Source organism: Phaseolus vulgaris, chromosome 5 (genome assembly GCF_000499845.2).
Source record: "Phaseolus vulgaris cultivar G19833 chromosome 5, P. vulgaris v2.0, whole genome shotgun sequence".
In the NCBI taxonomy this organism is placed as follows: domain Eukaryota; kingdom Viridiplantae; phylum Streptophyta; class Magnoliopsida; order Fabales; family Fabaceae; genus Phaseolus; species Phaseolus vulgaris.
Window position 1 is genome coordinate 8,893,629 of NC_023755.2, and position 25,489 is coordinate 8,919,117.

The window sequence follows — 25,489 nt, forward strand, 5'->3', positions numbered from 1 at the left end:
TTTCGAAACAATACTCATTTCTAACTTCTTAGAATTAACATGCTTAGTAGAACTCAATCTGTTGATTGAGAATTAGACACAGTCTACTTTGTCATACAAACCACTAAAAATATATTGTGTATCTCTCTTTCTCCTTATCTCCTTTACATTGCATATATTATTATTCATACTAATCCAAGAAGAAGGAGACCCATTGTAAGAATCAGTTTTTAGCACATTTTAAACAATTAAATTTTTTAAGTTGTAAAGTGGCATCTATCGCATTTCATCGGAAGAAACAGAGGTTAAAAAGCTATGAATAGATCGCTTGTCATACATAACTATTGTTTGAGTAATCATTATGAGACGATACTTCCAAAATTTTTTAAAAAGTTATTAAAACACAATTCAACCCTCCATTCTTGTGTTTTTCCAATTTTCTAGAAAACTTTTTGAAATTTATTGCAAAACAAATTCAAATGAAGGCAGTTAGACAAAGTTTTAATTTGGTAGACATACTATCAAGAGGCTTTCATAAGATCAACATTTAATGAAGGGAGTCAAACACAAATTTATGTTGACAAATGCATTGTCAAAATATTTTCGGAAATCATGTTTTAGAAACAAAAACTCTCATTCTTTGGTTAAAGGCTTATGAATAACATGCAATTTAAAGAGATAAGAGAAAAGAGATATTTATACTTGATGTTTTTATATTGGTTTGTTTTTAAACACATACTATGTCCAGTTCTTGATCAACATGATCAAGTTTAAACTAGCAAACTATCGTTGCAAAGTACAAAGTGAGTATTCTTTGGATCCCAACCACTCCTAGCTAAAACTGAGTATTATATGACTTGCAACAACTCCTAGCTAACATTGAGTATTATTTCATATTCATCTACTCCAGGCTAGGACTAAGTAATCTTTGGAAAATAGTCACTCCTGGCTAAGCTAACTATTCTTTGAAATACAACCACTCATTGGTAAGATAGAGTATTCTTTAGAACACAATCACTCCAACTAAGAAACTTTCTTTTTATAAATGATCATAGGTTTACTAACTAAAAAAAGATATTTTCCAAAGACAGATACAAGGTCAAGAGCACACTTTTAGATTGTTAATGAAGATGAACAATGTTTTTTTTTCTCAGTTAGAGCATAAGTAATATTAAATATTGCAAGAACTTTAATATATATGCTCATTATCAATCTATCTTCTTCAAGGGATCCCCTATTTGTAGAGGATGCAAAGAAAGAGTCGTTGCAAATCCTTGCTTGAGATCTTCACAAAATGCCTTCTTCTTCAAGCTTGTGTTTGTCCATCTTCAAAAATAGAGATGCATTGAATGCTCTTCATGCAACATTAATTGAATATCTCTTCTTCAAGTAATATTCTAATACACGTCATGACTTATCATGCTTAGGTAAGATAACTTCTATCCAAACTATAGTAAAAAGCATGACCTTATGAAGTTCGTCGTCTTTATAGAGTTGACATTTGATGAGCATACTTTTATTCACACCTAATAACTTTAATCATAGATTATTGGACTATAATCATGAATAAATCCATTTTTTAATTAAGATTTATATAATTAGGTTTATTTGGGCCTTAACTATTATTTTTGTTTATTTTGTGAGTATTAATTAAGATTTATATAATTAGGTTTACTTGGGTCTTAACTATTATTTGTGTTAATTTTGTGAGTAAACGGTCTGAAGGAAGTGTCGAGATTTACGAACGGGACAAATATGCAAAAATTTTAGTTGCTTCTTTGAATCAAAATAGAAGTAAATATTTGAAAGGATTTTATGCAAATTAGGAGAGATTTTGTCCACCTAAGTAGGAAAGATTTTGTCCACCTAAGTAGGATAGATTTTCTCAACCTAAGTAGGAGATATTCTCTCCACCTAAGTAGGAGTTGAGTTTTCTCCACGATCTTCTCCATCATCTTCTCCACTAAAAGTGGTTCCTCCACCATGGAATGTGTATATTGTTGTTAGTTTGTGTCCTAATTAAGGGGAACCATAGAAACACACAGAGGACACAAATCTCTCTAAGTGCATAGCCGTGTTTATTTTTCTTCATTTTTATCTTTGTATTTTTGCCTTTGCATGGAAGGCTAAACATTTTTTGTTGATTCCTTTGTAATTCCCCATTGAGTTTTGAGATTCTGATCAATAAAAGTTTCATTTTTCATTTCTCAGTAGCATTTTTTTAAATCTTTAATCTCCTGGAAAACTTGTTTTTATGAGAGATTGTACTTGAATGCATGATTGAAAGTCTTCCTTGCCTTAAAATTTGGTTTCTTAGTTAGTTTGTATTCTCTTGATTAATTTCTTGGGTGCATGATTCAAGAAAAAGGAGAGAAACATCCTATGAGTACACTCATGGATACAAGAGGAGTATTGAATACACCAGTAGACACATATTTTGTTGACAATGATTCAGTTGAATTGGATTAACGCATGTTTGATTTAAGTTTAATCGTGTGTGAGAATTGAAGGGTGGTGATAATCTTTAGATAACCTATGAGGAATTCATTGGTGGAGGAACTTAGGAGTCAACCTACATATTATCTATTGTTTTTCGTCTCTTTTATATTCTTTTACTAAACAAACATAACCCCCATTTTTTAGTTTTACTATTATTACCAATCCAATTGTGTTGTAGTTTGAGAGCTAGTTTTCATTGGATTCACACTTGAGTTCATTAGGAGATGACTTGGGGTCAATAGACCTTCTATACTACTTTTTCTCATTGTCAGACTATCCATGGATGAGCATCAAATGGATCTATTTGGATAGTTTGATGGCGTAAAAACTTTGATTTGAATGCCAAATGACACGCATATCAAAATTTAGGCTTTTTAGAATGGTTGTTGGTGTAAAGCATATTTAACACGTTCTTCAAGAGATCATTGATATAGACAACTCTTTGGAAGATCTTCTTGTAAAATGAATAGAAGAAACATTCTTTGCAGTGTAGAATAAGTTTATAATATAAAAAATGTTCCATGAAATGCTTAAGACCATGTGTCTTTATCCTATATCTAAGTGAAAACTTATCAGACAAAGATGTTATGTTTTTGTTAGTCAAACGAAACACTTGTGTCTATCATGATCTAATACTTAAAAGTAATGTTTTATACTTTTACTGTAAAACACTTAATCAAAATAAATTGGGGTTTGTTGAACTTTAATTTAACAACAATGAATGTATGCTATTTTTAATGTTCAAAAAATAGTCTTAAGGAATCATTTTATATGAAAATAAAAAACTTTCAAAAACCTTTCGCAAAGGCCTATCAAACATTGTTTGTGAGTCATTTGATGGATTTATATAACATTGTTGAACATGGGAGCTTTGATGTTTCAAATCCTCATGGAGCTTGAAGATATGTTGCTCTTTAGTTTTTGTTTAGAATATTAGGTTGTTTAGAATCTTTGTTAAGATCAGTTCTTAATCCTACACAAAGTTTGGTCAAACAGTTTTAAAGAAATAAAGTGTTTTTCCAAGCAAAGGGGAAAACAACCAATTCATTTATCGAGATAATCGGTTGTTTGTCACTTAGCTGGCTTGAGTTTTTAAAACTTCTTTTTGAATTAGTTTTGCAACTTCCTGACTCATTCAACCGATTAAATCGTGGTTTCAACTGGTTAAATGTATGTTTTTATAACAACTTTTTGAAAACTTGTTTTAACTAATTCAACTGATTAAAAGTGCCTTAAACGACTACATTTCAAGTGCTATAAATATAGCCTTTCTTTCAAAGAAAAATACATAACAAATACAACAAGTATTGATACAGATTTGAGATCAAAGAAAGATATTTGTTTTTGAAAGGAGTTTTTCAAAGTGCAAGATTTCTGTTTAAGCTTTGTTGTGGTAACAAGATTTGATCATAGGGTTTCCTGTATTGTGCGAATTCAAGTGTTTTCTATCCTTGTGTGGATTCTTGTAATAGTACTTCTTTTACCTGCTGTGTGTGTTTGAAATCCTGTAAAGACAGAGTGTGTTCTGTCTTGAGGTGTTTGGTGTTGCAAAGAGGGTGAATGGATCTTGTGGGTAGGTCACCTCTTTGTGGTGTGTTCTTGTAATCTGGTTTTGATTACTAGTGGAACTCAGATGTTGTTTTGAGAACTGGATGTAGCTCAAGAGTGAGTGAACCAATATAACTCATGTTGTGTGAATCTCTCTATTTCTTTCTCTTTATAACTATTTGATAATTCTGTTTCTGCTACTGGTATAAACAACCGGTTAAATCATGATTTTAACTGATTAAAATTCTGAAAGTTGTTTTTGTATCATTGATTGATTACTTTCCTTAATTGCTTATCTGCATTCTAAATCAAGTCTTTGCTCTTTCATAAAACAATTCACCCCCTTCTTGTTTAAGCCATCAATCCTTACAAACATGTTCACAAATCTTTTAAAGGGATAACAAACAAGTAATGTAACCTATAATAAAAGGATCACCAATAAAATAATCTAATAATAACATTAAATATTGTGTTGAAAAAGTATTATTTTATAATCATGGGATGTTACACCTATACACCCAATAAAAAATTTATTCAGTTGTGGCCACAGCACCAACTTCTCATTTTCATAGTAGTTTTCTACTTTTCACTTTCCTTTTACTCAATGTGTGGAACTTTGATGAATAGCTACTTGAAAACAATAAATCCTTCTTTCATCAAAATTCTCACATATTAAAAGATAATAAAAAAGAATCTAACAATTGGGGAAGTATGATATGAATAAGAGACTTTTAGATAGAACACTTGAATTTTGATGGAGAATTTCCCATGGTGGTAGGAATTTACACTTGAGGAAGATATTGTTAGAATTCAAGTATGAATTTGAGTTCGACATTGACTAAAAATAAAAAATTTGAGCAATATATAAGAAAATACCACAAACTTATTGCTTTAAAGTGTTAGGTTTAGAATGATGTCATGATTTGTTATAGAGATTTATTTTTGATAAAAAATATCCATGTATCCCTCAAAGACCCAACATCCATGCATGATAGTTAAATATTAGTAATCTTCTTAATTACTTCATATTAAACAGCTACACTACCCATTCTTTCTGTTTTCTCTAACTTTTAAGAATAGAAATATGAATACGATTTTGAGCATTACTGGTTGGTTGCATTACTGGCTTCAACTTTGACGGTAACCCTTATTCAAATACCTTCTTTTAAGTTTCTCTCTCACAAATCCTATTCGAGGAATTAAAGAAGAATTTGCTATGGTCCCGATAAACAAGTTTGCAATGTACGACTTGTCCCACATTTACTATAGTTTGTATTATAATTTATTAGATTAGTATTTATGTTTAACATGCTCATTTATTACATTATTAAGCTAATAAGTGCATTAGTAAAAATTAACAAAGAAAATAGGAGACACGTTCCTTGACATATTTGCATGCCTTCTTTTAAAACGGTACGTTAAAGATTTTTGAAATGATAGGGATGAGAGCGTTAGCAAATAAAGAAATCAAATAGGATCTTTGTGTGGGCACTATATGTCAACCACAATCATTCACAGGCATTTATTTGTACGGCCATATTAAGGTATAGTTAGGTTTCATTATGGGTACTTTTTTGGGTTTCTTTTGGTAAGTTTTTATTCTTTAAATTTTGTTGGGAGAGTATGAGAGGTAGTTTTTTTTTTTTTTTTTTTTTTTTTGTAGAGGAATCAAATACCTCCATTATTTTTATTTTTTCATTTCTCATAAAAACTTTCTGCAGAAAAAATTGAGGGCAACACAGAAAATGGTAACATAAATAGTAGGTTTTATTCCAAAGGGAAGTAGCACAAATCTGGCACTAACGAGGGATACTCTGCAGAAGTTATTTGAGGGGTCGGAATGTGTCTAGTCAATATTTATGATAAGCTTGGTCGATAATTAATTCGGAACTTGTGAGTTGCATTCATGCCACGATATTATGTTCATAGAGCTGACCTTATAATAAAATCTGGTTCACACAACAAAATTCTAAGATGTCATGTTACTTTTTCGTACAATATTGGTCCATATGCCTTTTATGGTATGACCAAGAATTAGTTTAGTATTTCATCAAATATCTTTTATATATATATATAATGAAGTTTATATACATATTTAGGTTGGAATTGTAAAGTGATTTTGGGTGTTAATATACTGTTTTCAATAAAATATAATTTATGTTTAGTAAACATTTTGACCCGAATAACATCAAACACTTGCATATAAGTATAAGTATCTGGACAGCAAATGTGATTAAGAGAAGTTCTTTAAAACGAGTGCAATTTAGGAACTATGTAATGACACTAGTGCAAAAACCCTTATTTACAACAACTAATATACAACATTTCACTACCAAACATTATCTATTAAATTGTGGTGGTATTTTTGTAATTAAAACTAGTAGATAGACAATGGTTGTAAGAAAAACCGTTGTCTATTTAAATCACATAGGGAATAGACAACGGTTCTAACCCAACAACTATTGTTTATTTTCTCTGTGATTTAAATAGACATTGATTCCTCTTACCACTACAAAAAAACGTGTATAAAGTGGCGGTTTTAATATGGCGGTTATTAATAACCGCCACAATCTGCCGTATAATACGACATTTTAGTAACCGCCACAATGATCCTTTAGAATATGGCATTTTTAACTGCCATAATTATCCTTCAAAATAAAATTCCCGCCTTTGCTTTCCCTCCTACATCATTCTTCTTTATTTTCAATTTTCTTTTAATTTTTTGGAAATTGATTTTGTTTTTGAAATCAGGTGCGTCCCACTCTTTAGAAACCAACGTCTTCCCCCTATCTGCCAACTCTCTCCCTCTTTGTCTGCTAACACGACCCTTACGCGACCTTTGTGAAACCCTCAGGCGACTTTCACGAAACTATCATGAAACCCTTATGCTACCTTCACTAACCCTTCCTCCGTCCTTCACGAAATCCTGAAACCCTAACGCTCACTTCTCTGTCTGCCATTGCTGCCTCCGCGCAAGGTTGTTCCTCTGACCTTCATGAAACCCTAACGTTCACTCCTTTGTCCGCCATTGCCGCCTCTCACTCCTCTGCCCGCCATTGCCGCCTTCGCGCAAGGTTGTTTTAGGTTTGTGCTTGCGCGCCCTAAACCTCTGTCTTGGGAATCTATTGTTTGAAATCATTATAGGTTGAAATTGTTCAAAATCTTACTTCTGATTCTTGTTCATTGATACACTCCTTACAAAATTACAATTTTGATGTGTTTTTGCTTTGTAGTTTACCTCAAATTCAAAGGCATATAGGTTCCTGGATTCTACTCCCAAGATTGGTTTGTATACTGTTTTGTCCTTTATGATAATTGTCTTGTATTCTCTCTTGAATTGAATTGAATTTTCTTGTGACCTTAGAGTAGCTAGCCAAAAGCATTAGAGGAAAAAGTTGAAATTATAAGTTAGTTGCATTAGGTATGGAATCTTATATAAGAACTTCAACTTAACTTCTCAAGGTTACACAAGCTAACTCTTCAAATTGTCAAACGCTATATATAGTTAATTTGGTAAGATATTTTTCCGTTAAGAAGTGGTAGTGGATAGCTGTCAGTATTTGTACCAAAAAATTGATTATTTCTCTGCTCAATAGGAAGCTGAACGGAGCAAAAAGGGGAGGTCAAAGCATTCACAATGGAGGAACTATGATGATTTAAATGAATATTTTTGGTATAATTAATTGTGTCTCACTTTTTATTTGTATCTGTCTTGGTATTAATTTTCAATGACAGTTGTAGGTCAGTTGATTGTTTTCGACTTGGTTGGCCAATGCATGCTGATGCCGATTTTTTTGCCTGCCAGTTGAGCCGCTAAATTTTGACAAATCTAATGTAAGCATTGATTATGTTCTCAGTTTATTTAAGTTTTATAAATTTAGTTCTTAGAAGAAAAAGTTGTTTCAAAGTTGAAAATTGATTTATAGATGACATGCATAATATATTTGGTTGATTATATTGGTTATGAAATGCTTTTTTCTGTAAAGAATCATTATGATAATCAATGACTGCTTGGATTTTTTTTCTGAAAATGGGAAGAAAATATTCTCCATTTGATTATGATCCTGATTTGAAATGTTAAATGGGTGCTTTTTAAAATTCCCATTGCTGTAAATGAAGTACATTTGGATAGCTACGGCTGAAAACCTAAAACATGTTCCTGCCACTGGATTTTAAGCCTTGATATATACTTAATCTATAGAATAACAAACCAGTTAACAGGGACAAATGGGTTGGAAAAGTCAATTTTGTTGAGATAAGATCATTTTGGCATATTTTCAGAAGTTTTGATCGCATGTGGGGTTTTTTTATTCTGTGCTTACAGGTAATAATTTGTCTGTTGTCCTTCGCAATCTATGTGTATGATTTTTCCCTTCATTCAATATCTAGCAAAATATATCCATTTCTGAAAGAGCTAATTTATCTTAGGCTATAATTATTGTTGCTTGGAATGGAACTGGGGATCCAAGTGCAATCATTGATGTGAATGTTTTCAAGAAGGTGCTTAGTGTGTTTATAATTGCTGCTATCTTGAAGCTTGGACAAGGTAGGTAATAGCAAATATTACCAGCACATATATTGCTTGTGGATATTTCTCAATAGCCATATTCATATTTTTGTACAAAATTTTAGGCTATATTGCTACTCTGGCTTCTATTCAAGAGCCCTTTGTTCTTCTATTTTAATGCTTGTTTGTTTAACATGCAACTGCTGATAGACATCAGAGGAAGATTTATTTAGTGATTTTTTTTTACTTGCTATTTAAAGGCCATTTTTGTGTACCCACATTGTTTTAAACAATCTTGGCATTATGAAAGTGTAAGTTGCTTATGGTAATAATTTTTACTTTATGTTTATATAGGCAGCTATTCTGGATGTGAGGTTGGAAATCACAATGGAGCATGTCTATGCATGTTAAGTTGAGATACATTCTAAAAGTTGTTTCAGCTGCAGCATGGGTGATTGTTCTATCAGTTAGTTATGCTTATACTTGGGAAAATCCTCCTGGGTTTGCTCAAACGATACAAAGTTGGTTTGGAAGCAATTCAAAATTCGCCTTCATTCTTTATTATGGTCGTTGTTGTATACCTGTCACCAAATATGCTAGCTGCCATGTTGTTTTTGTTCCCACTCATTCGCCGTTTTCTTGAGAGGTCAAACTATAGGATTGTGATGCTTATGATGTGGTGGTCACAGGTAGGTGATATGGCTACCCTTTTTCCTATGCATACTTTTCGGCTGGTACACATAGGAACAATCATTTTTTGCCTCTGCACCTGAGATATACTGAATTTAAAATAGCTATTTTGATTCTTTGTAATTGGCAGCCTCGACTCTACTAGGGGAATGCATGAGAGCACATTTTCCCTTTTCAAGTAAGAATCTAGTTTTAGAAGTTCCTCTCAATTGTGAATAGTATTATTTTCCTTGGATCTAATCATAATGTATCATTGTTTATAATGTAAGGTACACAATGTTCTGGGTTCTCCTCATAATTACAAAGTTAGCTTTCAGTTACTATATAGAGGTGATGATTTATTTTCATTCATAATTTGTGGATAACTCTAATCTTTCCCTTCTTTTCTTAACTTCCCTTGATTGTAGAAATGAATGTATACTTTTTTGGTCTTAAACTTCAATGTCTTGGTTCTTGTATTTTTTATGACCAACCTTTGTCAAATTGACTTTAGTTTAACTATATCATCTATAATATTAATGTACTAATTTACAGAAAAAATCAGCTTGTGTAGTCCCATTAAATGTGGACCACAATGTCTCAGCTTGTGTACTCAGAAAATGAAGCTCAAGGTTAGGATGCTCATAATTGGCCCGTTGGAATACATGTGGTTGTCAGCTATGATGACAACTTTCAGGCACTGGATGTTGCTAGTGGTGCTCCATCACCAATCCAGAATATAAGATCAAGTGGAGGGAGTAAGACAAATTAGGATTGAGAATTTACTTGTAATATGTTTAGAAAGTGAAACTATTTATATTTTGACAATTTAATTTACTTGTTGTTTGGATTAGTTTGACATTATCAACTTTGTTTTTTCAATGAATGAATGAACTTATCTTTTGATTATTATATTTATCAATTTTAATTATATTATGAAATTAGTTTATGTTATAACTTCATTATATTATGAAACATAATTGTGTAGTGGAATTTAATTATAATATCAAATTAATTAATATTATAAAATCAAATTATAAAATAGAATTAAATAAATTATTATAAATATTAAAAATAAAATTAAAGTTTAATTATAATATGAAATTAAATAATATTATGAAATCAAATTATAAAATAGAATTAAATAAATTATTATAAATATTAAAAATAAAATTAAATATTTAATATTCGAATTATGACAGTTATAAAATGTATTATAAATGTCATACTATACCGTATCAAGTGGCGGCGGTTAAAAATGTCATTATTTACGTTAGAATTGGTTTACCCAGTTTTAAAATTACGACATTTATAACTAACGCCAATTACATGCTTAAAACCGCCACTTTATACAATGCATAATATGGCGTCTGCTACAACGGTTCTCAATTGACCGCCACATTAAACTTTGTGGCGGGAAGAATTCTGGCGGTACGCGGTACCGCCACATACGTATAATGCGGCAGTTAAAACCGCCAGTTTTTGGGAAAATAACCGCCGCATTATACACGTTTTTTTGTAGTGTACAACTATTGTCTAAACCTTTGTTATTACCTTAATTACAAGTCTCGTGCCGCTTACGCTTTCGTTCTCTGTGTTTTCTTTCTTCTTCTTCTCACTCTCTCTCAAACTCTTTTGAATATTCTCTTAACTCATTGGCTTTGAAAGTTCTTCCTATCCTCATTGCTCATTCTTCCTCCATTTTTTCTATTGGTTCATTGTTCATTCTTCCATTGGTTCATTGTTTAAGGTTCTTGTTCATTGCTCTTCCACTGCACTCCGTTTTCACTCCACCGCTATCGTTGCTGCCTTTGTAAGTTCTTCCTACCCTCATTACTTATTCTCCCGCTTTCGTTCTCATCTTATTTTTCCTCCATTCTTCCATTGATTTATTGTTTAAGGTTATTGTTCATTGCTCCACCACAACATTCCGCTTTCCCTCCACCGCTGTTGCTACTGTTGTTGTTGCCATCACTTTGAGGTTGGTGCTGTTTTATTTTTTTTTAATAATTTTTTATTATGTAACTTATAGGTAGTGGCTCTAGAACCACCGTCTTTACTTGAATAGAATAAACTATGTGCTAATAGATAGCGATTTCAAAATCGTTTTCTAATTGCTAAAAGAACCGTTGTCTTTGACCTTTTCTACAGTAGTGTGAACTCGAATTGGTTCATCCATGACCTCCTCTGAACATAGTTGAAAAGCATGATGGAGCTTGAATGTTGACCTTGGGCCCTAAGGGCTTGTTATAATTCACCATTAAAGTGTCAAAATAAGACAATACATGAAGTTGTAGCGAAGGTAAATTCTATAAAGGAATGACAACTAACTTGGAGAAGAGGTAGATTCATGTGGAAAATAGCACAAGAATACGAGTTGTTGAAAAATATCAATAAAGTCAATTTGAACATGAACTATGATAGGAGGATATGGGTCGTGGAGTAGGGTGGTAAATTTTATGTTAGAGCTGCTTATGCTTATCTATAACAAAATAATATTGCTTCAATCTGTGAGGATTTTTAGCAGTTTTGGTCTAACAAAGCCTTACAAAATGTCCATTGTTTTTTTCTTCGAGGGTTATTCTGGAGAAAATGGCAACAAGAACAAACCTAGTAAAAGAGGAATTAACTTAAAACTATGGTATGCCCTATATGTCTGCAACGACAAGAAACAATTACCCATTTGTTTTTCTCATGTAATGTAGTGTCGTCTGTTTGGAACATCTGTAGTAGATGAGTTAGAATTCAAATTGTTTCACATTACTCTCCAATGAGCCATTTTTTTTGAAATTTAATTTTCCTCAACTAAGTCAAAAACAAAATAGTGAGTGGAAAGAACTATGAATTGCCATAGTAAGGAGCATATGGAACCATAGAATGACATAATCTTTATGCAGGCTAAGATAGATGTTGAGGAGGTATTTTATATGGCACAAATGAAAGCATGGACTTGTATGAAGTATAAGCTATCTTGTTTTAATTATTCTTTTTCTAACTGGTACCAATGTCCAATCCAGTGTTTAAATTGCATCAAGTACTCCTGATAGGAGTAGTCTCTAATGCATACCAATGCATGCTGACATATGCTTGCCTCCGCATTCAAACTCACCAGCCTGGACCGTCTTATTTTCCATACTTGAAGAGTTTATTATTGCTGCTCTGGATCCCGAAGGCCTGCACTCACACGGGGCATTGAACAATCAATGCATTCCTGCTTCCTGACACCCTTCGCAGCACCCAACCATGTATCAACTCGACAGTAAGAGGTCCATCATTTCCTTTGCACACCACCACTCCAGTACCTTACTTCAGCAAACCATCCTTGCGACATCAAAGTCCTGACCCAACCACTCAACATCACGTTAGCTACAGACCATTCCAGACCATCCCCAAACCATCCAACAACGAATTCAAAAAAAAGAAAACCAGCTACATAAACCAGCACCCAACCCATGCATCAGCCACACCAGCGACCCATGCCATCCCGGAGAGCGTCCAAGACCAGAACCTCCGACCACCCCAACCATAATTGGCACACAACTGTGTTAGACCAATCTACCAACATAGTAATCAGACAGTGAGCACCACTTTCGGATAACTAAATGTTGTACTGAATGCATCCAGACCAGTTCCAACCTCTCCTGTACTTCCTATCACCTGAACTCCCAAAAAACCTCACCAAGGGAGAAAACAGACTGCATCCTCTAAGAAAACATAACTGCATTGTATAAGATCTCCACCTTCTTTAGATAAGGAAGCCAATTTTTAATTCTCTTAGCTCAATACAATCTGACTATCATCAGATTCTTAACCAGAACCCTCCTTCCTTTCTTGTACCACTTATTTCCTTGAATTCCCCATTACTTATAACTCTTTATACAATACATTGGATTCAAGACCCAATCCACGAAAGAGTAATTAAACCTGTGTACCTTATGCTTCATCCATAACCACGATTTAAGATGGGCTTGTTGGAACACCTCTTCTGCATCTACTACTCCTTGCTTGAACACAACCAAGTTCCTATGCTCCCAGATGCACCGTACAATAGCTGCCCAGATACCTTTCCAAACCATGTTTTGTTTGTTGCTGGCCTGGATCAGAGTGAAGCTTTCAAAGTGGTTTTTTAAGACATTATGTTGTACTAATAAAATACCAATTCGTCTATAACATAAGGCCCACACACGCACAACCACATCCCACTCCAAAAAAAGGTGTTGGCAAGATTCGGCCTTGGTTTGGCATAACACACATGAGGTGGATTCCATCGTCACCCCTCTCCTACTCAAGCACTCTCAAGTTGGTAGTGTATCCAACAGATCCCTCCATGTAGTAGTTGTGACATTGGGAAAGGCCTTGGCCTTCCATAGGAGCTTAAAGACTTCAATATGAGGGCCACTACCTCTCTTAGCTGAGCTCGCATATGCTGATTTCACAGAGAAGCACTTGTTTTCATTATTCCCCCACACCCGAGTGTCTTGCTCCTCCCTATTAGTAGTAGCCCTGGAGATGTGTATTGCAAGATCTGTTTCCATCACCAATTCCCACTCGAATCTAGCACGCTTCCACCTTAAGTTCCATCGCCATACTGACCCTTCCGACACGCCTGCCTCTTCCACCTTCTGACCCCGATTACATGATAAGGAATACAATCTGGGGAATATAGATTTGAGGTTAGTATTCCCAACCCACACGTCCTCCCAGAATTTTCCTTTGTCGCCACGCCCTAGTCTCCATCTAATTTCTGCTTGGAACCATCCATCTCCTCCTCTCTCCCTACACACTTTATGAAGGTCCCTCCACCACTATGACTGCAATTTAAGAGATGATTGCGTAACCTCACTTCTTCCTTCATATTTTGACTCCAAAATATCCTTCCATCTCCCTTTCTGATCCGAGAGCCAACGCCATCTCCATTTGGCCAAAAAAGCATAATTAAAGTCACGTATGTCTATGATGCCCAACCCTCCCTCCTCTTTTGATTTGCACAAGTTTTTCCAACTTACCCATGATATCGACTTCTACTCCTTCCCCCAGCCCCACAGAAACCTCCTTTGGATACTGATAATATTCTTACAAACCGAGTCCGGTGCTCTGAACAGAGATAGGTAGTACAGGTGTACTGTAGTGAGGACAAATTTGATAACACAGATTCATCCTGCCATTGATAAGAACCTCCTTCTCCACGTGCTGAGCCTAGCTTCCAGCTTATTTATGATCGGCTCCTAGAACTTTTTCCTCCTTGGATTGCCTTCCACCTCAAGCCCTAGATATTTGAACGGTACTGCCATCTGAGCACAATTCAAAGTCTTCGTGTAACAAAGGATACTATTTCTATGCACATTGATGCCTGCTAGCTTTGACTTATGAAAATTAATCTTTAGGCCTGAGGCTAGCTCAAACCCTCTGAGAATAGCCTTTAGGGTCACCACATTGCTGAAGGAATCCTCGCATAAAAACAGTGTGTCATCAGCGAATTGAAGAATGCATAACTCGACCTCTTTTCTACTAATCATAAGACCGGAGAGTAGTTTGCCTTCACAACTTGCCTTACTAACCCGGCTAAGCCTTCAGCTACAACTAAAAAATGGAAAGGAGCTAGCAGGTCTCCCTACCTCAACCCTCTTTTAGGTTTGAATTCTTTTGTCGGGCTCCCATTAACTAACACTAAGATAAAAGCGCTTTCCAAACAGCCTCAGATTCAATTGATCCACTTACTGTGGAACCCCATCTTGTGTACCATATCGTAGAGAAACTCCCATCTAACCAAGTCGTAAGCTTTTTTGAAATCCACCTTTAGACATAACCCACTTTTCCCACCCCTTTTGATATCCACCTTTAGACATAACCCACTTTTCCCACCCCTTTTGATATCCTCAATCACTTCATTAGCCATTAACACACTATCTAAGATCCCTCTGTTCTTCAAAAAAGCCAACTAGCAATTGTCAATAACCAAGGGGAACACTTTCTTGATCCTTCCAGCCAACACCTTGTATATAATTTTGTATATGGCTCCAACTAGGGAAATGGGTCTGTATTGATTAAGATGGACAGGATTCCTTACTTTAGGTACAAGTGCAATGAAGGACGCATTGCACCCCTTCGGTATACAACCTATTTCATGAAAAAGGGTCATCACTGCTATGAACTCTTCCTTCAAAAACACCCAACTCTTCTTTAAAAAATTGAAATTAAACCCATCAGGTCCAAGACTTTTTGAGCCTTCACATTGCCACACCGCATCCCTTATTTCCTTCTCGGTGAACCCCTCTAGCAGACTCAAGTTATCTGACATAGTTAAGGACTTAAACTCAACTGCATCGAGTTTTACCCGTAGGTCTTTTGTCGCTTTGAACCTATTATCAAACAACTTTTTCGCTTCAGTACGAACTGTGCTAGGCTCCTCACTCCACAGGCCCCCAACCTCGATGCCCTTTACTTCATTTTTGCTTATTCTCCATCTCAGTGATGAGTGGAAGAACTTTGTAAAGGAGTCCCCGTTCTTGAACCATCTTACTTTAGCTTTTTATCAATCTCCTTAAGACGACTTACTAGTTCAACCCTTTTCATCCTTTCGCTTTCCAAGAGGGCACCATTGCAATCTTGGCTATCTAAGTCCTCAATTTCCTTTAAGATCCCCTTTTTAGTAGTCTCAATATTGTCGAAGATGTCCTTGTTCCAGACTTTTAAGTTGCCCTTCAAACGTTTCAATTTATCTTTGACCTTCATGAAACTACTCCCCTAAACTGGATAAGCAGACCATCTATCCTTCACCATCTCCATAAAACCTTTCTTTGTCAGCCAAGCGTCAATGGTTCTAAATGGTTTAGGGCCCCAATCCTTATCCACAGACTTTACTACCAGTGCACATTGGTCAGAGACTTCCCTACGTTGCACATATTGTTTACACATTGGCCAAATTTACATCCAATCTTCAGTTACAAGCACTCTATCAAGCCTACTCTTGGCCGACCCATTGGAATTAAACCAGGTGAATTTCTTGCCAACAAAAGGAAACTCAATCAAAAAATTGGCATCGATGAAACAATTGAAGTCTCTTGTTTCGCTTGATTGAATGTCCCTTTCCCTTATGCCTTTCCTTTCACTTAGGCTTCTTACGACATTGAAGTCGCCACAAAAACACCAAATCAAGTATTGGGATACCAATTTGATGCGCGTCAGCTCCCACCACAATACCTTCTTCTCCCTCAATAAGCATGCGACATAGATATTGACCACCACGCACCTGCAATTAGCTTTGATGTGCTGCCCAAAAACAACTATAAACCCCTTCCCCATCGCATGGCTTTCATAAATGAAAGCATCTCTGTGCCACATAGAAAACAAACTACCACTGCCATTGTCACCTTCATAGTGTAACCATCCAGCTTTGTTATCCCCCCAAAGCGAGTAGCACCTGGCATCCGAAAACTGTAGTGCTTTGGTTTCTTGTATGCAAACAAATTCCGCTCCCTCTCTAGCTATAATATGATTCAAGTACCTAGCTTTGGTACCTCCCCCCAACCCTCTTATGTTCAGATTTATAATTAAGATGAGAGACCTTCCTTATCACCCTCCTTAGCATCTTTCGGGACCTCCATATCTCTCTCTTCCATACACATGTATTCTTTAACAACTTCCTCTTCATCCCCATGGAAAATTAACACTGGTAATTTTCCAATCTCCCACAACTCTAATGGTTCCGCCCCAGTGCCTTGATCATAAAGACGAGAATTACAGTCTTTTATATCCCCATCCGAGATTGAGGAAGAAATCTTACCTTCTCGGTGGTGCGAAGTAGAGCCAGGAAGGGATTGTTTCTTGCTTAATCTCGCAGACCGCCTCCTTTGGAGCAAGGATAAGTCCCCTAGTTCGGTAAGCCCCTTCTCCTTACACTGACGGGGTGGGGATTTAGACAGACCTGTGGTGCGCAAAATAGGATCTCCTGAGTGGTTTCCCCCTGCAGCATCGTCACCTTCGCTATAGCTATGATACTCATATTTTTCCATTAACCCGTATTCCTCCTTCTTCGTACGTTCAAAAACGGTGAGTTTCCTGCCCAATTCTCATCGGTGTGGGTATTGCGTTCTTTGTTGCGTTCATTCACCTCCATTTGTGCCCCTAACATCCCACATGCGTGGTAGGCGCTTCCTTCCTCACTCTCACAGATCTCCAGTGCGGGGCATGGCCCACCATCATGGGCGTTGGCAGGGTTAGGATCCCACCCCAAACCAGATTGGGCCTCCAAATTCCTTTCTTGGCCCGAACCATTACGAGTGACCTTAGGGGCAATGTTGGACTCAATATCTACTACAACTTTGGCCAACTCAGCATGTACAGGGCTGCTATTGCAGGCAAGGGCGCATGCAAGGGCAGAAAGAATGCCTAGGTCAAAGCCTTCCATAGGCATCTGGCTCTTACATTCTTCTTTCGTGAAAGAGAAGTAGCTTTTACCCTAGTCATCTCTGCTTCCTATAGGTGATTCCTTAAGTGCCAAATTTGTCGTATTTGTTCCCAGTTTACCCCCTACCTTTGCATGTCCGTCGGCCTCTTCTCGTTTTGATCGAGAAGACTCCCCTTCCCATTGTTAGATCTCCTCCTCGCAACTTTTGACAGATAACGATGTTTCTTCGACATAGGTTTCTGAAGATGATACGCTATCTGACGAATCAATGGTATTACACTTACAGTTGCCTCCACCGTCTGTTGAGAGGTCCTCCTCCATGACGATGCTGCACGTTAGATCGTTGAACCTCATGCTTTTTACCCACCTAAAGCTGCAACTTTGTAGTGTGCGCACTTGCAATCTAGCGAACTTTAAGTTTTCCCATGATAATGTGGCATCATCAACAGACACTAGCGATGCCTCCTTTCCCACCACCTTCGCAAAACAGTCCATGTTCCATAAAGATAAAGACAACCGTAGCACGTCACCCATACACACTTGTGATCCGTTACAAAAGTTAGCGTCCAAGGCTTAATGCTATTAAAAACGCTATTGAACCATTCTTTATTATACGATAGTAGAGCTTCCATGTCCTCCCCTTCTTTTGGGGTCAACAAAGCAAGGTTGTCCCCCAGGTACCTCACTCGTAGCATGTTCAAGCCCCCTTTCACAAACTCCTCACCCACTTGGTCAAAGCTTATGTCTTCCTTAAACTGGCTAACAACACTTCTTTCCATTCAAGGTAAATATTGTTGTATAGTTATAATAGTTGGTCCCTTCCATTTCGCCTGATCTGCACCTTTGACAGCTTCAACAAAGGACTTATTTCCTTGCTTCTCCTCCCAGACCTCCTTTCCATTCTTCTTCCCGGTTAACCCATGGTCCTTCTGGTGCTCCTTCCCTAAATCCCTTAGACTCCCCATATTTGTGTTCCTCGGGTCCCTTCTCCCATTCCTTTCAATTTTCAGCTAATGTCTGCGGTATTTCGGGATGTTGACATAGAGCTTCCTATTTCCAACATATAGTTGATCTAGCTCACTCTCCTACCGCCTCACGTTTCTCACATAAAAATATCTCACAAAACCAAACCTTCTCCCCCATTTGTTTAGCCTACGGGAAACAAAGACTTCTTTCACCCTGTCCCATCTTTGAAAAACTTTAAACATGTCCACTTCACCATAGTCATTTAGGAAGTTGGAGAAGAAAAACGTTGTAAAATCATGTGATGAACCATGGTCTCCATGCCACTTGATGTGTTTACTCTGCCGTTAGCTCTCCATGCCATGTAACTTTGTATATGTGATGCAGAATCACAAACTTATTGTGGTGGAAGCTGATGGAAACTACGTTACACCTTTTGTGTTGATGATATGGATGTTTATTCTGGTGAAAGCTACTCAGTCTCCTTCGCACAGATCAAGATCCAAATAAAAACTAAACATAATATGGTGATGATGTGTGTGTTTAGTTGCTAGTATGTATGTTGGATGTTTACACTTGAACTTGTCGAGGGGCTGAAATGGTTGCAGCTTGCATTTGGAGTTGTGAAGTTTGGTCAACATGCGCACGTGGATCTATTGGCAGGTTGTGACGCTTAGCTGGAGTATGAAGGAAGAAACTCAGTCTTTGATAGATGCCTTAAAAACACTTCTTCCATTTATGTATCCTAGTTGTTTTTTGCATAAAAATCCTTAAGCTGAAGCTCTTTCATACTCAAAGGAATCTTCAACCAAACATTGGGAATCTTCGTTGTCCTTCTCCAAATAGTGCTGTACTAGACGAGCTTCCTCTTTCTTCTTCTTTAACATTTTTCACTTGGTGTGTCTCTTCGTTTTATCGCCGCATTTCTGCACCATCTCCATAGCCTTTACCATGGTTGGTGCTTCTTCCTCACCATTGTGGAATGGTGGTGAGAGTTGTTTTGCCTGACTCTTGGTAGGTGCCAACAAATTTCATCTAAAAAGATCTTGCATTGGGTTTCTTAATAAGAGCATTCAGAATCAGTCCTCATGCTACAAGGTTAAGGATTTATTTTATAAACCGCACTCTCTTCATTTTGTTCTCCCTATCAGTAATGAATGGTTTTTTTTCCTTAAATATCAAATTAACATCAGAACCATTTTTCGAGTACCTCAAGTAATCTAATTTGCGGCATGGATTTCAGTTGATTTCTTTTAGGTTGTTAATTATCTTGTTCTTGCAAAAAATTGGGCTCTTAGCAAGTGGTCATGTTATCGGTACACATAACATGTTCTAGTCCAAAAGACCTTGATACAATATCAGGTTTCTTATTTAGAGCATTTAGAATCAATCCTCATGTCGTAAGGTTAAGGGTTTATTTTATGGACCTTAGTCATCTTATTATTTTTGTTATTTCTATTAGGAGTGAATATTTTTTATTTCTTAAATACCGAGTTAAAATCATAAACAATTTTGAATACCTCAAATAAATAATTATGTGAATTTCATCATGGATTTTTATTGGTTAGTTTCTTTTATATTATTAATTATCTCGCTTTTAAACAACCCATAAAAAAGAAATTGAATTATTAATGAGTTTTTATATTACTAATATAAATTATAAATAATTTTCTCCTTTTAATATGATGAAACACCTTTAGAGAACAATATATTAAGTATTTAAGGTTAATACAATAGTAAAAACCAACCATATATCTAATGTAGTGTTTTATCTCACAGACAATACAACATTATGTTGTCTTCCTTTACGTATGATACGTCAGAAGATACACACCAAGTTTTAATCTAACGTTGTACTTCACAAACATCTATATGCTTATTTTACTGAGAATGTTTGTTACTTTCATCTACCAAGAAGATTTGTTCAAGCACAAGTCACATCAATGATCTTTTGGATGAAAAGTTAAAGTTGTTTTCTTTAAAAACTCTTTAATGCTAGCATTGTCAACTCCGGAAAGACTATTTGATTCACAAGGCCTTGTGCTTTAGACAAATTAATGTAAATGCACACTTTCCAAGAAGAGATAAGCACATCAAGCTATCAGGATGTTGCATAAAGAAAAAAAAGAGTAATTAATGTTGCATGAAGTGAATTTAATACATAATTCACGTTTAAGCACATCATACACACACAAGAAAGAAATTTAAGTGAGTTGAAACTGCTCATTAGTTATAAATGGATTTGCAACAACTATATTCTTCAACGCCTATATAAAGTCATTCGACAAGAAGAAGAGGATAGGACACAAGTTTGCATAGTGCTGAAAATTTGCCCAAATCTTTTGTGCCACAAAAAATTTCATAAAGAACACTTTTCATGTTCACTTAGAAAACTATAAGAGATTGCATAAACCTTGTATACATCAAAAAAAGTTATCCTACTCTAGTGCGTAACCCTATGATTGTTTGATCACTGCTCAAATAATTTATTTATCTTAGTCAGTAGTGGCTATTTAAAAAAGAATACTTGATTATTAGCCAATAGTTGTTATTCTTCAAAGAATGCTTTTAAACAGGTTATGACTATGTTATGAAAGAATACTCAATTTTAGATAGGAGCGACTAAGTGTCAAACATTATTTGAAAAACATGGAAATCAAAAGAAGAGGGGATTGAATTGTGATTTAATTAATTCTTAAAACTTTTCCAAATTTATCATTTCATTAATAAAGGCAAGAACACAATTTGGTTTGTAAAATAAACAAACTAATAAACTTTTGTCTAAAGTGTCATGTCAGTTGCTCTCAACTTCTCTGAATCAATTGTTGATTAAGAATCAAACTATGACTCTTTCGTATAACTAACAACACTTGATATGGAATTTGACTTAAGAAAGTACAATAAGAAGAATAAACTTAAAAAAGAGATATAATTTTATAAATATATTTTAATAGGTTTCTCTTGATAAAGTATAAATAAGTTTTCTTCTAGAGAACTTATAACAAATATGGTCAGATGGTCGAGTTTAAATGTTTAATTTATTCTTAGCACTTCAAGTCCAAAAATCAAGTGAGACGCGAATTTACAACTCAATTAAATCAGTTAACTAACATATATTCATGTTTACTTTAACAAGTTATTATATCATAGTTTTAGTGTCTTAACAACCAATACAAGTGTAGATCAAATGCTTAGTTTAAAAATATTTTGTAAAACATTTTAGTAAGTTATCACACATTAAATTTCTTTCTTGGGTTAGTGAAAATGATGATAACATGCAATAAAAATAGATAAGGAAAAGAGAAACTACACACAATAATTTATATAGGTTTATCTCATAACATACTACATCCAATTCTTGATCAAACCGGTCAAGTTCAAATAAGCAAACATATGTACAAAGTACACATCAAGTATTCTTTTGCCTCGTAGTCACTCTTGGCTAACCCCTTGAGTATTCTTGACACAAGCCACTCTTGACTTAATTAAATATTCTTTGGTCACATAGCCACTCGTGGCTAACCCCTTTGAGTATTCTTTTCTTAAGCCACTCTCAGTTGACACCGAGAATTGTTTGCTCAAGCCACTCCTGCCTAACTATGAGTATTCTTTCCACCTAGTCACTCCAGGCTAATTGAGTATTCTTTTGGATCATAGCCATTCCTGGCTAACCTTGTCAAGCAGTATTCTTTACTCAAACTACTCTTGGCTAAACTTGAGTTTTCTTTTCCAAACAACCACTGTTGGCCTAGATTTAGAGGTTTAGTGTTTCAATGATTAAGTGATCATTAGGTATGATGAGTAGGAAAGATTACATCTAATGAAGAATACAATGTTTAGGCTTTCTTTTCTAGTTTAGATAATCTTGCTCTTTAAGAAGGATAATGTCTTTTGATATATACAGTGGTTAGGCTCACTCTTCTAGGTAGTTGGATAAACACTCTAACTGTTTTCCATAAGATTTCTTTGGATCCTAATACTTTAATCTTCATCAAGCTTGAGGATCCTTCTATTAAGGTTATTAGGTGTGCTCCATCATCTGATCAACATTTTTGTATGGTACAACCTCTACTTTATTGGCTTTGCAGAGTGCTCTTAATTGGAGCAACATTATAGCATCATATATCTTCTTCTCTATGTCTTCCTTTGGATGAAATACGTTTTATCGACTTTTCAAAAATTTAACCATCAGGAAAGTGTTTATATTCGTTGAGCATATTTAAATTCTATGCATGTTCAGTATGTGTCTGACGAGCTTTAACATGATTGTTGTATTTAATGTAACATAGATCTTTGCTCATTCCCTTTCACAACATCCTTGGTAACTAAAAATGCTTATCCCCCTAGGTCACATAGCCTTTTGCACAAATTCTTCATTAGTGTGCATTCTGTATAGGGCAAAATATTAGGTCACAGTTAAAAATCTCCATGTTAGGAAGTTGTTGAAGGAAACAACTTTAGGCTGTGTCTTGAGAGATCTTTGATATCTAATTTTGAGCATATTTCTTTGGAAAATGAACATTTCCTACAAAGATAGATTAAGTATATGGATATTTATTTTAGATATGAGGTTTGCTTAGTCTATGTGTATCGTCTGATATTTGGTACACATTTAATCTATTCTTATGTGAGCCTTATCAGACTTTAAGAAAATAATGCAGAGTGTTGTATCCTCTACTAGATGAAACACTTGTGTCTTACATGATCTGTTATTTTTATCATCTCACTGACTTTTTCCTTACCAAAATACTTGAACCGGGTTGTCCAAGAGTTACTAACTATCAAAGAATACTTGAATGAGGTTAGTCATAAGTGGTTATAACCCCAAATAATACTCATAAGAGTTAGCCAAGAATGGTTATACGTTCTAGAGAATACTCAAGCAAGTTAGTCAAGAATGACTACGTTCTGAAAAAGTACTTGAAAGGGTTAGCCAAGAGTAGCTACATGCCCAAAGAATGCTTAATGGGTTAGCTAAGAATCGTTACAATATGAAATAATGTTCGTACGTCTTAGTCAAGAGTGACTACGAGTCAAAATAATATTTGTTTTGTACTTCACAACATTAGTCTACTTTGTCAAAGAATATAAAAATAACTTGTGTATTTATCTTTCTCCTTATCTCTTTTACATTACATGTTACCAATCATTTGCACAAATATAAGTAGGAGAGTACTTAAAAAAAAATATTTGAAAACATTTTGAAACAAGTGAATATGTTCAACTTAAAGTTGCATCTGGTATACTTTCATCAGACCCAATCCTTATTATAAAGGCCGTTGATAGATTGTCTTTCCTATAAAACTATAGTATGACTACAAAGTATTAGAAGATACTGACAAAAAACTTTTAAGAAAGTTATTAAAATATAATTCAATAATTCCTTCTTGTTTTTTCCCTATTTTCTATAGTAGGTACCCCTTCAAAGGGTTGACTTGTTAGAAAAAGAGGTTGAGTTCAAGAGGGAGGGTGACTCGTGCCATACTACAAACTGCACCTCCAAGGTGTTCTTCTTCTTTGTCTTTTTTATTGACAAATAAATCTAACTACTTGCATCTTGGACAAAGAAAATTTGGGTTGAACATCAAACACCTCCTAAGGGTTCTCACCTTTTGAGGGGATTTTTATCACCAAACCCTTTCATCCCCAAATATTATTTCCCAACATGGCTTGTAAGAAGAGCTTGCCTTTTTTAACTCTCCAAGCTCAATGAACATAAGTTTGTTTCACATACCATACCCTACTATCTTATATTTGAACAAACTAACTATGTTATCCAAAGGAGTTGTAAATTCGAGGTCAAATTCTCTCAAACCTGGGAGCATGATCCAATCCAAGCCAACAAGGAGATGACCGAGGACTCACATGACCTTTCACACTATGAGAAGTCATCTCAGCTTTCAAGTGAAGACCCCACCAAGAATCTAACCGACCTCACCAGAAGAAGAAATGGGCAAATACCAGAACATCAAATGTCCTTCCTACTAGTCTTCTTAAGAATAAAACAAGTTGTAAATAAATTGGGCTCACTTTAGGGGTCCAAATAGCAATATAGGCTAGAATAGGTGCCTTTAGCATAATAGGAGGGGTGTAGTTATCATTTTAGCTTGTTTTTTTACCTAGTTTCTAGAATAAGTGGCCTAAGATGTGGTTTTATAACTTAGTCAAACCTTAAAGGTAGCCCCCTCACACATTTACCATCCTACCTTTGCTTCTTGTTTTCCAAGGCAACATCATCTATAAATAGGGTGCCTTACTTCATGTATTTACATGTTAAATTTTAATAGAAAAGTTACTTTGCACAATTTGTGTGAGGTGTTTATGATCAAGGTTGTCAAACTCGCGAGTCTACGTAGAGTCGTGGGAGCTCCGTAGACTCGTAAGAGTCTACTTTCAACCAGTAACCCGCAACCACCGTAACTTGTGACCACCTTCAACCTGCGACCACCGCAAGCACCGCATGATCCACCTGCAACCCACGACCACCACAAACATTGCAACCACCGCACGAACCACCTGCAACCCACGAATGCTACGCTTGATCGACTGTCGCAATCCATAGAAGAAGACGCAGTCCATAGAAGACGAAAACACAAACGAAAATGAAACGTGAAACCCTAAGATCAGTTGGTTTCGTTTAACTTCCCCATTTAGAATGATACCATTTTGGGGTTAAGAAAAAACCCAGTTGGACTCACAAACTCGGACCAGAGTCGCGAGTCCACTCTGATTTCACCGAGTCTACACCAAGTCTACCGAGTTTACACAAAAAACAAGTCTACTACCGATTTAACTTGGTAAGGCCAAGTGGACACGTAAACTCGGACAGGTCAACGAGTTGACTCGCGAGTTTGATAACCATGTTTGTGAGGCTTGTTTCCTCTTAGCATTAGGTCTCATCTTGAGTGATTTGGGAG

At 35.6% G+C, this 25,489-nt stretch overlaps 1 long non-coding RNA gene across 1 annotated transcript; it reads left to right on the plus strand.

Moving 5' to 3' along the window:
* The first annotated feature begins 6,837 nt into the window (after positions 1–6,837).
* Positions 6,838–10,120, plus strand: LOC137835089 (uncharacterized). Its single transcript, XR_011085007.1, has 9 exons — positions 6,838–7,110; positions 7,260–7,311; positions 7,623–7,699; positions 7,762–7,860; positions 8,455–8,572; positions 8,888–9,222; positions 9,354–9,401; positions 9,493–9,553; positions 9,758–10,120. It is a non-coding gene; the product is annotated as an uncharacterized lncRNA (long non-coding RNA).
* Positions 10,121–25,489: the final 15,369 nt, after the last annotated feature.